The following is a 14,393-nucleotide window of genomic DNA, read 5'->3' as shown; positions in this document are numbered from 1 at the left end:
ACCTTCATACACATTGGAGGCAAGAAAAGATAATCAATTAAGAATTGAGATTAGCTCGGTTGGTTAAAACTTGGTTGTAACAATGCCAAGATCATGGGTTCAATCCCCCATTTGGGCCATTGATTTAACAGTTGGACTTGATGATCCTTATGGGTCCCTTCCAATTCAGAATAGTCTGTGATTCTGTGATTACAGGTAGCCACCTATGTTGGTTTTATTTCTGATGGCCTTTTTGACTTCTTTCTTTAGCTGCATTGGTAGAAAGGAGTATTACATTGTCTGTGTTGTGTGCTGCCCCCTTCGCTTCTGTTTTCCTACACTTTCATAGTCCTTTCAGGATTTTGAAAAACAGTGTTGCAGGTACCTTTACCAGAGTAGTTGAGGATGAGGGTTGGATTTCAAACATTTTCCCCTGTCCATAAGTTGCAGTTATATCAGCATTGCTATCTCAGTAACACTATGTTCCTACAAATGAGGTTATCTTGAGAGATATATTAAAATGGATCAAGTTCACAAATGAAACTGATTGAGGAAAGGAACACTGCTTTCTACCCAGGACTCAGTATGCCAAACAACAGTAATGGTCAGTACACGCAGTGTAACTGGCTTAAGATACCACTACAACTACAAAAACAATAAAATTTGGCCTGGGAGTGCCAAGAAGTCTCCAGGGATAAAATCCAGCTGGGCCTTGCTCAATTCTGCTGGAAAAGGAGGACGTGCATTTATAGAGAAAAAATCTGTAACTGGTATTGTTAAGTTTCATTTTGAGTTACAAACATTATTGAGGAATCTTAATGATGACACAATTTAATATTCATGAGATATGAAGCCTGTGGTCCTGTCTCTGCTGAGTCTTCTGCTGTCTCTAGTAAAGTTCATATTTATTCTCAAGAAAAAGGGAAATATTCTTTTAATGAGTCCACAAGGTCATGATATTATTTCAAACTTCTCTTTCATAAGGAGAGCTTCTTTTTCTGAAAGATCAACTTCTTGTATAGGGGTTTTGAGTTTAATTGTTTTGGCTTTTTTTTTACTTTGAGACCCTAGCTGTGCCTTCATGTTGGTGGCTGCTTGGCAAATTAGTTATATTAATAAAGTAATAGCATTTTTAACAAACCAGGAAATTTAAAATTAATCCATTATACCCAAATGTGTGCAATAAGCAGAACAAAAGCTATTTCAGCTTCTTCCTAATATCCCCTAGTAAATTTTACATTCGTTTTAGCAAAGCAGGATTGGGCCTAAAAGAATTGCTACAATTTCTTTTAATTTTGCTAGAACTAATGGCCACACAGGAATTAGACAAAAGCCTACAGATGTGAATTGTACTTCATTTTAGAAAAATCCAAGCATTATTTTGTTTCTGTGTTTTAACATAAATTTATAATCTCTTTGATCAGGAGCAGTTTCTCAGTTATGTGTTTATGTGGGAGCATTTAATAGAATGTTTTGCAGTCATCAGTGGTATTGTGTTCAGAAACAAATGTGTTTTATTGTTAATTAAAGTCATCTGATCCTTTCTAGGTCAGTTACACCAAAGTAGTACTACAGAACCTTGACCCTCACCATTTGCACAGGTGTGCTCATTGTCTCACATTCCTATTTAGATGATGGAAAGGGAGAATTTCACCTTTGAGGCTTGAGAAAGTCTAGTTTGTTAGTGGCTTGGGGATTTTAGATTTTTGGTTTGGTTTCTTTGGTTGGGTTGTTTTTTTCCTCCCACACCCTCTCTTCCTGCCCCTACTGAAAGAGATGTATTGCTGGCTATAGTACTCTATATATGGATTCTGAGTACATTTCTGGAATGGAAGAGGCTCAGAAAGAGATTTCAGGCTACAAACATTACCAAGATTTTAGATATTTTTAGCTTTGCATCTTGAAAAGATAAGTGCAATAAAACTAAAAGAATGCAAGTTTCTTTATTTAACAGGAAAGTTTCTTGTATTTTGGTTTTTGATGGGGTTTTGTACCCTTCTGTCTTTCAGATGTGATTTTGTAAAAAGCTACATATTTGGAAATGTCCTACAGACTGGTTGCTAAGGCTTAGCTGTATTTGAGCAACTCTAGAGACAACTTCTTAGAGTACAGCATCCTGTTTGGGTCCTCTTTATCAAAATGTGCTCAGGCTATGCATGATTGCTGAAAGAAACTGAAGACAGCTATTATTTTTTGTTCTGGATACTAGGATAATTGGCTCAGTCACTCTTTTTACTATTTCATCTTATATTTAGTAAACTAGGAGCTATCAAAAGCACACTCACTTCAGGTATCTAAATCTATACTGTGTTTTCACACCATGAATGACAATGACACAATCTTATCAGAATTTGGTTTTTAATTTAGATGTTTCATTCAATTGAAACTAATGATAATGCCTCATACTTTTGAAGTGTTTTATTAAAAGATAGACCTTTGGTACATATTACATTTTCATGGAGTGTTAGAGTTTCTCCAGCTTTCATGTGGACATTACACGCAGCTTTAGAAGCCAGTGGAAATGTCTTGGGATTTTGTGCAAGCTTTTGTTCTTTGTTATTACTACTCTTCAGAGTTTGATGGTTGGGGTTTTTGATTTGAATCTGGTGAGCCTGGGTACACTATTTTTTTTTTCATTTTCCTGCAGTTCCTGTCTTCAGTATATCTTAGAAAAAATCTCAAATATCTTTATTTTGGCAAGAAATATTTTTTCTTCTTCCCTCCCATCTTTTTCCATTTTCTTGGTTTTTGTGTAATTTTGAAACATACAATTGCCACAGATGTATTCAGTCAAGCTCATAACCCATTATAAGTTATAAGTGTGTTGAATGTGATCATGAAAGCATAAAATGGAAACATTCTATTTTCTTGCTTGTTTGGCTTTGCTACATAAAGAGCAGATATTTCTCTTTTATACTTTTTTTCGATATAGTACACCACTGCAAAGATTAAAATAAATCAACTCAAACTCCCTACCAACAACTTTCCAGAGTCTTCATTCCAGTTATTCACAGAATCAGTGAGGTTACAGCTTCTGAATATGTTAAATTTCACCTTGAATTTTACTTTTAATTTTACCTGAAAGGGTAATGTGCTGATACTATACTGCTTTTATTTATTTGTCTTTTCACGCTTAATAGATCTAGACAGTTTATGCCTTTTCAGCATAGCATTATTGTTGTGATGGAATGAAATGCCTGAATAAAAGTACTTTTTTAAAAGAAAAATTAAAGGGAGTGCTTATAATCATAAACGAACTGTGACATATCATTGAGTTTCTATAGCAAAGGCTTTCTTGATTGGATCCCCAACTCTGTATTAGACTGAGCTGTGCAGAAGGCTTATTCTTACTTCATTCAGAGTATGCTTGGTTCTTTTGTTAAGAAAGGGCAATACTGTGTATAGGGGAGGATAAAGAATAATCACAGTTCAATGAAGTAACCTTCTGTTTCCTGAATAATCTTTGGATTATCCTGGATTCATTAGGAGGCTGGGAAGACAATTTGTGAGGGTGGATTGAATGCCTGACCTTCAAGAGGTATTCTCTTTCATTTGGACACCATCAAGAAACAGTGGTCTGGAGGAAAAAGCATAAACTCACATAAACCCCCCTTTGGTGAACTGACATATGGGAATCATAGAATAGTTTGGATTGGAAGAGACCTTAAATATCACCTAGTTCCGACCTCCCCATTGTGGGCTGGGACACCTTCCACTAAACCAAACCCCATCCCACTGGGCCTTGAATACTTCCAGGGATGGGGCATCTGCAATTGATATGGGCAACCTCTTCCAGTGCCTCAGCACCCTGATAGTAAAGAATTGCTTCCTATTATCTAATATAATCCTACCCTCTTTCAATTTAAAGCCATTTCTCCTTGTCCTATGACTTCATGTCCTTGTCAATGTGGGAATCTGGGAGGCTGTTTTGAGACAGCCTGAGCAGCTTCTATAAGAGACTGTTCTGTCTCTAACTCACTAGTATGTTTTTACATTGACCGGGGCAGTAAATAATTACACCTATTCATAATGTAATTAGTTGCTCTCACCGAGACATGGGGCAACTAAGTGCCCTAGGGAAGGCTAGTTTGAAACTGTTTAACTCCACACAAGCAGCAATCAGCCACTCCATAAAGACAGAGCTGATTCCAGTAGCTGAGGGTACTGCCCCGTGTAGGTTTGGCAGCTTCCAGGATCCCCACTACTGGAGCCCAGGGACGGAAAAAAAGTAGAGGACACCAGCTTTTTGCAGGGCTGTCTTCACAGACCCAGGAGGCATTTTGGGCTGATGGCTGACATCTTGGGGAGCCCGTGATGTATGACTGACAGCAAAACTAGTTACATTTTCCTGCCTTGGCTGAGCTCAAGCAACCGTCATGGAAAGGTCTTCCCAGAACCACAATGGCCAATAAGCATCCACCAGAGGGCATTTAAGACCATGCCAAGAGGTGTTTGGTGGCCATTCCAGCTCAGGTTTACCCAGGGTCTAAGCCCCACTCTTGGCCTCACTCCTCATCTCTCAGTCCTGCTGGCCTTTCCTCATCCTTGTCACCTCTCCTCATCCTCACCATGCTTGCCCTGCTCCTGCCTGCCCTGTCCCTCGTCAGTCACTGGCAACTGCTTTGCTGAGGCCCTCAGAGACCCTTCTCACTGGTGGTGGTAATAGACTGTTCCTCCCCTACTTCTCCTACTCCCCCACATTTTCCCCTGTTAATTATTGTTAAAATAAAGGAATTATCTGTTTGAGACTTAAAATCAGGAGATGCATGCCTTAATCTAGCCTTCTGAGTAATCTGCTGAAAAACATTGTTACAGTTTCCAACTGGACAGCAACAGCTTCTGTAGGAGTGTTTAAGGACAGGTTTGATAAATACAGTATTGCATATACTTTAAATACAGTATTACATATACCTGCATTGTTGTAACAGCTGATGAGTGAGTCTTACTCTCTTGGGAAAGTGGAGGTATTTCATTCATATTTGGCATTTTGTCAAAGCATATGTTAACTACAGCCAAAAAGTAAGTTGTGAACATGTTCAAGCTTCAGGGATCTGCATATACAGAAAAGACATCTAAAAGTATATTTTAAAACTATTAAAAAATTGCCAAAATAAGCTTAGGAAAATTCTGTTTCTTCATTTTTTGCAATTAACTTGATTTGACAGATTACAACAAACAGTCTGTGTGTGTGGAGTTAAATACTTACTGTTTTTAAGTGTTTTACATACATACACAATTGTAAGCAACTTTAAGATATTCATTTCAGGAAGTAAGAAATATAGAAAAGAAAAACCAATTTAGAAAAAGATTTAATATTTGAAAAATACTTGATTATCTGAATAATCAAGCAATGAATAAGTTTGAACTATCCCTTGAAATAAGTTTGCTTGAGTCGTTTTCACACATTTCTGTAAACCAACAAATAAGGTGTTACTTGAACACCTTTTATTGTGAATATGGAAATCACTCATAAGGTAAAAGGAACACAAGTCAAATTATGCCTCTGGCAGAAATTTACTAATTGTTTTAACAATGTTGTAACAGGGACTTACATGATGTTGCATTAGGCTCTGTTAAAGAATCTTGACTACTAAAGTCCTGTAGTGAACATGTACAAAACAGTACGGATGATCTCATTGAAAATTCTGCTTGTACTTCTGTCCTTGTTTGTTACTTAATACACATTACTCTTTTGTTCCTCAAGTTTACAGCAACTTATCAAGACTTATTACTACTGGAGTAAGTCAGTTTTGGATTTGGGAAGTCTAGTTATGGGGATCATAACCTACTCCTTTGGATTGCAGATAGTACTGTATTAATTATAGTAATGTTTTGAAGTCTCTGACTGAGAAGTGATTTTCTTTTTTTTTTAAAAAGGACTTTAATGTTTCTGATGATTTTATTTTATCCCCCTCCACACTTATAAATTACATACTCTGGGGGAAGTAAGTGAATAGGCAGATAACCATCAAACAGAAAATTTTGCATATCCTGATGGAGTCGTCAGACCTGAATATGTAACCTTTCTGCTAACCTAGCTTTCAATGATAATTACCTGACATACAGGTGAATCACACTGTCTTAAAATAGAATTAATGAGCATTTCCATGGAGGGTGCAATCTACTAGATTATTAAAGAGCATCTGTGTTCTTTCAATTATGGTAATTTCACTGTTTTAAATAGTGTTTTACATTTCCTGAAGGGAATGTAACTATACTCAGCATATGCTTATTAACCCGCTTAGCAAACAGAGTTGTATTAATGAAATTCAAGGTGTGTGATTTCATTCTGTATTCTCAAATCCTGCAAACTGGAAGCGTCAAATACAGGAACAGAATACTAGACACAGTGCAGACTATTCATGACAAATGACATTCAGGTACTTGGAAATCTACATAAGTGGTTTTCATCCTGTATTTCACAGTGTATTTTCGAGGGATTCACAAACGGCAGCCGTGTGTGTATATATATTTGGATAGGTTTGTCTGTGTAATTGCACTTTTCAAGGGCTCTAACTATTAATTAAAAATTGCTACAAAACTATGTCTGGTTTTGGTTGTAGTTGTTATCTCTTGAGTGAGCAGTAGTTAGGCTAGTATTTGGAGGCTCAAGTGGTAACGGTTTCCTTTGACTTAGAAGAATTTGTAACAGTCAATACCTTGAAAGCCAGGAGAATTGTCTCAGGAGGCGTGGTCGTATGATCAAGCCACTTCTTTAATGTACTTACACGAGAAAAACTTCTCCATGCCTTGTAAATACCATCTGCAGTTCAGTACTGTTGGAGACCGAAAAGGAGGATATAGTCTTTGGAGTAAAGGAAATAATGGTACTTAAAGTCTGTGAGGAAGGGCTGATAAATAAAAACTTAAAATGAAGAAAGGCCTTTGGATGTGCACCAGCCCAAGCCTAAGGGGGAAAAAGACCAGCAATAAAGGAAAACCTGGGAACTTCACTATCTTAAAGATAGAACAACTTTACAATGTTAGTGGATTAGGACAGTATTTTTGTGTGTCTCCTGATACAAGGACCTGAATTATGTTGAAGTATATCATCAGTGGGTTGGATGAGCCAATGCAAGAGTGCACAGAAGATATTTTTGTTAATGTTTTTGTTTGCAGTACAATTATTATTAGAGTGGTAATACCTTCCATGGCTCCTCAGTTAGAGGTGCAGCTGTAACCAGGAGGAGTCCAGACATAGCAGATCTGCAGAACCAGGACTGTGCTGTGGTCTAGCAGGCAAGTCTGTATCCTAAAGATCAGGCGAGGTAAAACCAAAGTGGTTTGTTTTGTTCTTTTTATGATATTTAGCAATGTTTCAAAACACACTTTAGATAGTTTCTAACAAGTCATTCCACTACTGCCTGATGGTAGATAATTGGATCTTGACAACTTATTAGAGAAGAGTATCACTGATACCTTCCATTAAAAGACATTAGGACATGACAAACTGCTTTTTTGTTGTTCTTGTTGTTTGGTAGGGTTGGTAGGGGTTTCTTTTGTAGTTTATTTTTTTAGACATGCATTTCTGAATGGTACAACTTTGTTTTCAAATACCCGACAGAGTTGTAATTTTAAAATAAAATTAAAAAAAAAACCACCAACAAAACAATGTTAGAGTCAAAGAAAGCAGGTGCAATATAGAGTCACAGCAGTACATGAAAATCTAGGTAGTTATTCTGTATAGTTATTCTGCTAGTTATTCTATGGAACTGTATTGCTTTGAAAATGTATAATCCAAATAATTGTGCTTCTAAATCATAACAATGAATGAACACAGTAATTTTATTTGTCAAATATCTTACCAGATAATTGAAGTGCTTTTTACATAATGTGGACACCTTAACATCTTACTAAAAGAAGCAGTGTTTATTTCTTAGGCAATTGGTTCAAATTAAGAGAACCTGCAGAACCCAAAAAGACCTGTAGATTGATGTGTATGACAAGAAAAAAGTGGCTGCAAAAGCCAAATATAAGTAAAAGAAAGATTTCTCTTTAGTGAAGAGACACAATAACTATGTTATGAGAGGCAGTAGTATGTATTACTAAGCATGTTAGTACAATCCCTCAGCTCCTCAGTAATCTTGAAATATTAAATTTACTTTTGAGAACACACTAAATTTTGCCATTTTTAACCTAAGCTTCATAATACTAAGCATGTCTTCATAATAAGTAGCAACAGATTTTTAACCTTATTATTTATTCAGTATGTAAGTAGATTTTAGATTCTGCTGATACACTGAATAGTCAGAGCATAGGAGGACAGATATTTACTTAATATAAAAAGATTTAATGACATTCACAAAAATACAGAAGATATATTCATGGTTACAAAGATGACACTAGATTTATTTATTTGCTGATTGATTAAATCATTTGGGTTTGGCTATTAACAAAATGATTCTGGGTATAATATGTCAGTTCTTGCTGTTTTCATTTGAGTTCTTAATCACTCCTCACTCATTATTGAGTCAGACTAGTAAGTTCATCACAGAGCATCAAGAAGTTTCTTTTAAAAGAAAAAGCCTAAACTCTACTGTTGTTAGTGTGGGGAATTTTTTGGTAGCTTTAAATATTTACATGATATGGGGAAAATATGAGCTACCATGAAGAAGCCTTTTCACTCTACTGAATAAGAACCTGTGCATAGTTTTTGACCTTATTTTTCTCTGATGTTATTAATTCAAATTATCTTGACCTACTAGGTCACCTGAACACAAAGGCAAATGAAGAATTTGCTATGTGATACACTTGAAAAGTCTTGGTAATCTGCTCTTGGGGGTATTTTTGTTGTTCATATTTCATTATGAAGAAGATTATCAAGCAGTTTTAAAGCACATGGTGTTATGTCTTAGGATACAGAAATGCAGAAAAAGGCATCTTTAAGATCAAGCACAGCAAACCACCCTAAATCATCTGTCAGTCTGGTCAAAAGGGTGTAGAGGTTGGCCACTAGTGGGTGAATGTCCTCTTATTTTGTTAATTACCCTTTAATCTTACACCAATTAATAGCTCTTATCATCAGCCTTTTTTACCAGTAGGATGGGAGTGTTGTATTTGTATTTACATTCTACTAATAACTCAAATTTAAGGAACTTTTCAATTCTAACGACTAACCCCTTATGACTTTCTAGCTTCAAAAGGTGTTGGTTTTGTCTTACCAGTTGTAGGGTGATGGCCCTGATAAGCCTGAATGGGTTGAGGGAAACGCCTCAGGCCCCTGCATGGGTGCTCCCTGAAGAAGACAAAAGTGAGGCAAACTGATAAGTGGTGGGTATTACTAAATAATAGCATGTTATTAAATTAGCATGGCCTTTCTTTGCCACACCCTGTTTGACTCACCCTGCAGACTCAAGGAGCCCACCCCCCTCAGGCATCTATATCACCTCCCAAAATATTTTGACTATAGTCACATGAAACCACCTGAAGGAAAAAAAAGGTATAAAAAGAAATGCAGTTTTAACTGCAGGACAGACGGGAAAATGCCATGTCTCTGCGACGGTAGCTGCTGGCAGCCTGTCCTGCCTCCTTCTCTTGGAACAATGTAAGGGTGAGAACCATGTGTTTCTATACTTCATACTTTACTTTCTTAACTTTACTTTCTTACAAAGTTTATTCCTTCATACATTCTATCTTACATCTTATGCCAACAGCTACTTTGATTCCTACTTTATAAGCACCTTCTTTACTAATTGCATTTTGCTACCTTAATACTAATAACAGTAACTTGCTTTACACTTTGCTACTTTATATTAGTTATTGCTTTCTTTTGCAATGTGCAGTTTCTTTTTCAACACGTGTGTTGATGAGAAGCAGCTCTGTTCTTTCCTTTTGCTTTGTGTTACAGAGAGAGTGGTGTGCAAGCTATTTTTTTGTTCTATGTTATTGAGTGTCTAGATAAGTGGTTTAGGTGGCTGTGCTTCTGGTTAGTAGTTTTTTGTCGCTAGTTTTTGTCTGTCATGAAAATGGGATATATTACTGTATTGAAACTTGAGTTTGGTGTGCTTGCCTCTGTAAAATGTGTTTTGTGCTGGTTTCTTTTGGGGTCTTTTATTATCAATTAAATACAATCTTGCAGCTAAACATTTTCACCGGCAAAGCGGAATCCACAATAACTGTCACATACTTGTATTAATAAATGTTTTTTCGGGAGCTGTTGTGAGAAAAGTTCTTTCCTAGCTATTAAGTGTGGCTTCATATCAGAAATCAGAAACCCTTCCAACCTCTGTGCTGTTCGTAGTCAATAGGCAATGTTGGAAACAAAAGGATCTGATTGTCTGGAAGCACTTATTGATAATAATTTCTTATTAATACAGTTAAGACTAGAAATCTTTGCATTTCTGTCTTCCTCCTCCCTTTCACGTGACAGCAGTGTTGTCTCCTGGTTTGAGTGCAATGCTTACAAGTTCTGCTCATTTGAACGTCCCAGGACAATTGCTAGCCCACACTATGGAGATGACAGCAGTTTTAACCTCTGTGGGGATCTCACCATGGTCCTCCTCTATGAAAAAGGTAACTGCCTCAACATATTTAGTTTCAGCAATTATATCTTTTATTCCTTCCCTCTTACAAAGTTTAATTTCAGCTTCTTATTTTTCCAATAGGTCTCTACCCGTTAAAGGTTTAGGAGGGTTTGGCAAATAGAGAAATTGGGATACATTACTGTATTCAAACTTATGTTTGGTATGTTTGTCTCTGTAGAATGTGTTTTGTGCTGGTTTCTTTTGGGGACTTTTGTCATCAATTAAATACAATCTTGCAGCTAAACATTATCACCGGCAATGCAAAACCCACAATAACTGTCACATAAGAAATGTTATTTTGGATGCTGTTGTGAAGAAAGTTCTTTTCTTGCTATTAAGTCTGGTCTCATAACAGAGGTCAGAGATCCTTCCAACCTGTGTGCTGTCTATATTTTGACAGGCAGTGTTGGGACCATAAGGCTCTGATTTTCTGGAGATTTTCTGAAGCTTATAGATATTAAGTTCTTCCTGGCTTAAGTGTGGTCCTCAAAGGTCAAAAATGTTTCCAACTTGTGTTCTGTCCATAGTTTGACAGACAGTGCTGCGTTCATAAAGCTTTGATTGTTTTGAGGATGCTTATAGCTATTAACTTTATATTAATACAGGTGGGACTAGAAATCTTTGCATTTCTGCCCCTCTCCCTTTCACATGACAAGACTGTTGCACTAGTTGTGAGAGGAGTAGGATTTTTGAATAAGCACATCAAAGGTGTAGGTTAGAAAAACTACAGTGGAATGACTGGCCAGCAAAAACTTTCATGATGGAAATATCTGTAGAATGTGATGTATAGTACCAGGTGAGCAAAGTGCTGTAACTAAACTTGAAATGGGAATATAGATGCTATCTTAAAAAGAGAAAAGAGAAAATGAAAGATCTTTTTTAAGTGGATGATACTGTTAGAATAAGACATGTATGTCTCTGAACAGCTCCCACTTCAAAGTAATAATTCTCTTGTATTAACACTTAACCATATAAGTGAGGTATATGGTTAATGAAAAGTAAGAACCAAATACATTGCTTAGAATTTTTCATGAACCACTGGACAAATGTAATCTTATAACCCACAAGGCAACATAATTTATTATTTCTATTTTACAGCCAATTTAATTTAAACATTGGGAAGTGGCATTAGGGTTCTTACATGAATTGCTCCACCCACACGGTATTGGGAGCAATAAATCAGTGTTATTAGTGATAAAATGTTGAAGTATTTTATTATCATAAAAGCTGTTTTATGCATGGACAGTTTACCATTTCAAATATTACCTTCCGTTATGGTCATACAAAAACAGGTATGAAAAATTGGAGGTCGTTGTTTAGAATGTTGAGGAGCTAAAATATGTTTAGCTGTTTTATTGATCTTTTCTTCAAAGTGACATGGTGAATATGAAATGGAAACTCATTATGAACAGGTCTATGAGACTAAAAGAACCCTACAGGGGAAACAAAATTTCTCAACAATTGCAAAGACACTAGCTTTGAATTTGGCTCAAAATATTTTATCAATGGACTTTGTGTTACAAAACTCATTTGTGTAACTCATAATCTAATACAGAATCATGTAATATTCTGAGTTGGAAAGGACCCACAGGAATCCTACAATCCAGCTCCTAGCCCTGCACAGGACAACCGCAGAAATGATACCATGTGCATGAGAGCATTTCTTCTTGCAATCTGACAGGCTTGGTGCCATGACCATTGTTGATTAATATATTGAAGAGAGCTGGCCCTAAAATGGAGCCCCATTAGTTGCCAGTCATCAGCCTGATGTAACCCCATTTACTATAACACTTTGTCCAGAAGAGTACTGTGAGAGACAGTACTGAAAAGTTTACTAAAATTAAAAAAAAATTATCTTAACATTTTCTAAATATAAAAGCATCTCTATATTTTTTATCTTATTTTTGCAAGTTATCTTAGTGACATAAACAACATTGAGCCGAGGCTCTTTTTAGAACATTAAATAAAATATCTAAAAAGCTTTTCAAAGTGGCATTTTAAAAATGTTTCTTCAAGTGTTGTGAAAATACTGTGGTGTTCTGAGGTATGAGTGATATTGTATATTCCTTTATCATAAAACTCACCTAAACGTGCACACAAACAAACAAACTAAAACCCCTCAAATGATTAAACCCACCTAGAGATATGATATGATTTCCATGTTTGAATTTTTTGTTTGTAACTACAGGAACCTCATATATTGTGTGTGTTCAGAACCTCAGGCAAGCCACCTGTTATGTGGTCTATACTGAAAATTTTACTTAACTCTTTTGGAGGCAAATAATATAAGAGTATTTATTTCATAGCATTAGTATTGGGAAAGAAAATTAATAAAAAAGAAGAGTCAGCATGGGATCACAATTGGACAGGAAATTTTGATGATTAATTAAGGAACTAAGAAATTAAGAAGGTGAATGTCTTTTCTGTAAGATGACTATTTACTGGAGCATGTTCTCTGTGGAGCACATGATATATACTATGCTATCATTTTTATCTTATGCAGAAGTATAGATATGGTTTTGGTTTTTTCTCCACAGAACTGCTGTTGGCCTTTTAACAACCTGACATAAGGAAAAGATGAAAGATACTTGATACCATGATGAATCAGGGAAGTTACCTTTTTAGGACAAATGGAGAATGTTTGGTTTAGTTCCACATGTCCAAACATGTGATCTTTTGGTTCATTTGTATGAGGTACAGCTCAAACTTGAAACTGAAGCCCTAGAAGTGTGTAAAAGTGACTTGATGTGGGAACAGGCTGACTGCTCTTCTGGTGACATGAACATGTGTTTAAGCATGTACATTTCTATAAAATAAAGCCCTACAAGCAGCATAGATCCAAAAACCTTATTCTTTCACTGACAACTTTGAGCTTCAACATTTCTTTCCTCTGTTTTAGTCTTTCAGATGTAGTTGAAGTAAAAAAGAGTAAGGTCTATTTTAAAGTAAGTCAGGAAGAAACTAACTCAGTAGAATATTATTTGAAATAATATGATTCCATTTGTGCTAGTAGTTATCCAACTAGAAAATGGCTATTCATCTCAGTGAAAGCTATTTATCTTGGAAACTTAGAGTTAGCTGTTTGACAAAATGTTAATTAAATTTGATTATCATCTTGTGAAATAGAAAAATCCTCCCATTATGTTTGGACTTCACAGAAAACTTAGTAGCCAACAAGCCAGGGCCATAAGCCAGAACATTTATTGCATGTATTTTGTACTTACAGCAAAGCAGTAGTTTCTTGGAAGACTGAGATTTGATTTAAGGCAAGAGATTAACAAGAGGAATATAACTATTAGTAGATATTTCATGCTTCACTGATTTTCCTGTCTTGTAATGAAAAGCATTACATGGCAAACTTCTTCAAAAGAACAAATCAGAGCTTTATGTTGTGCTCCGCTCCTATGGAGATAAGATGTTCTTTGATGCTATTACCAAACACAGAATTATTCCTATTTTAAAATGTTGATCATTCATCTTTCCTTCTCTATATTGTTACAGACTTTGCCTGTTACAGACTTCGCCTATAACAGACTTTGCCTGTTACAGACTTGACTGTAAATTAAGTTTCAGTAAATTCAAAAATAGGGGAAAAAACCCCAACAGTTTTCCAGAGTCTTCTTTCAAGTCAAATATTGTTTTGCATAGACTGAAATTAAATTAATGATTTAGGATAAAAATTCTATGACACAGTAGTATCATGTGGTGTTTTTCAAAGAACATTGTGGTTGTAGTATCATAGAACATCATCTTCAAATACATTAATAACTATCTGAGACACTAGGAAGCATAGTGCTTACATGTTTTGCGTGGCTGTTGTATTCCCTTATTTCATCAGAGAAATATCATTTAGCTTTGCACCAATATAACTAATTTGTCATTGTGTAAAAA

This window comes from Pithys albifrons, chromosome 4, assembly GCF_047495875.1.
Source record: "Pithys albifrons albifrons isolate INPA30051 chromosome 4, PitAlb_v1, whole genome shotgun sequence".
NCBI classification, from domain to species: domain Eukaryota; kingdom Metazoa; phylum Chordata; class Aves; order Passeriformes; family Thamnophilidae; genus Pithys; species Pithys albifrons.
This window is presented reverse-complemented; position numbering follows the sequence as displayed.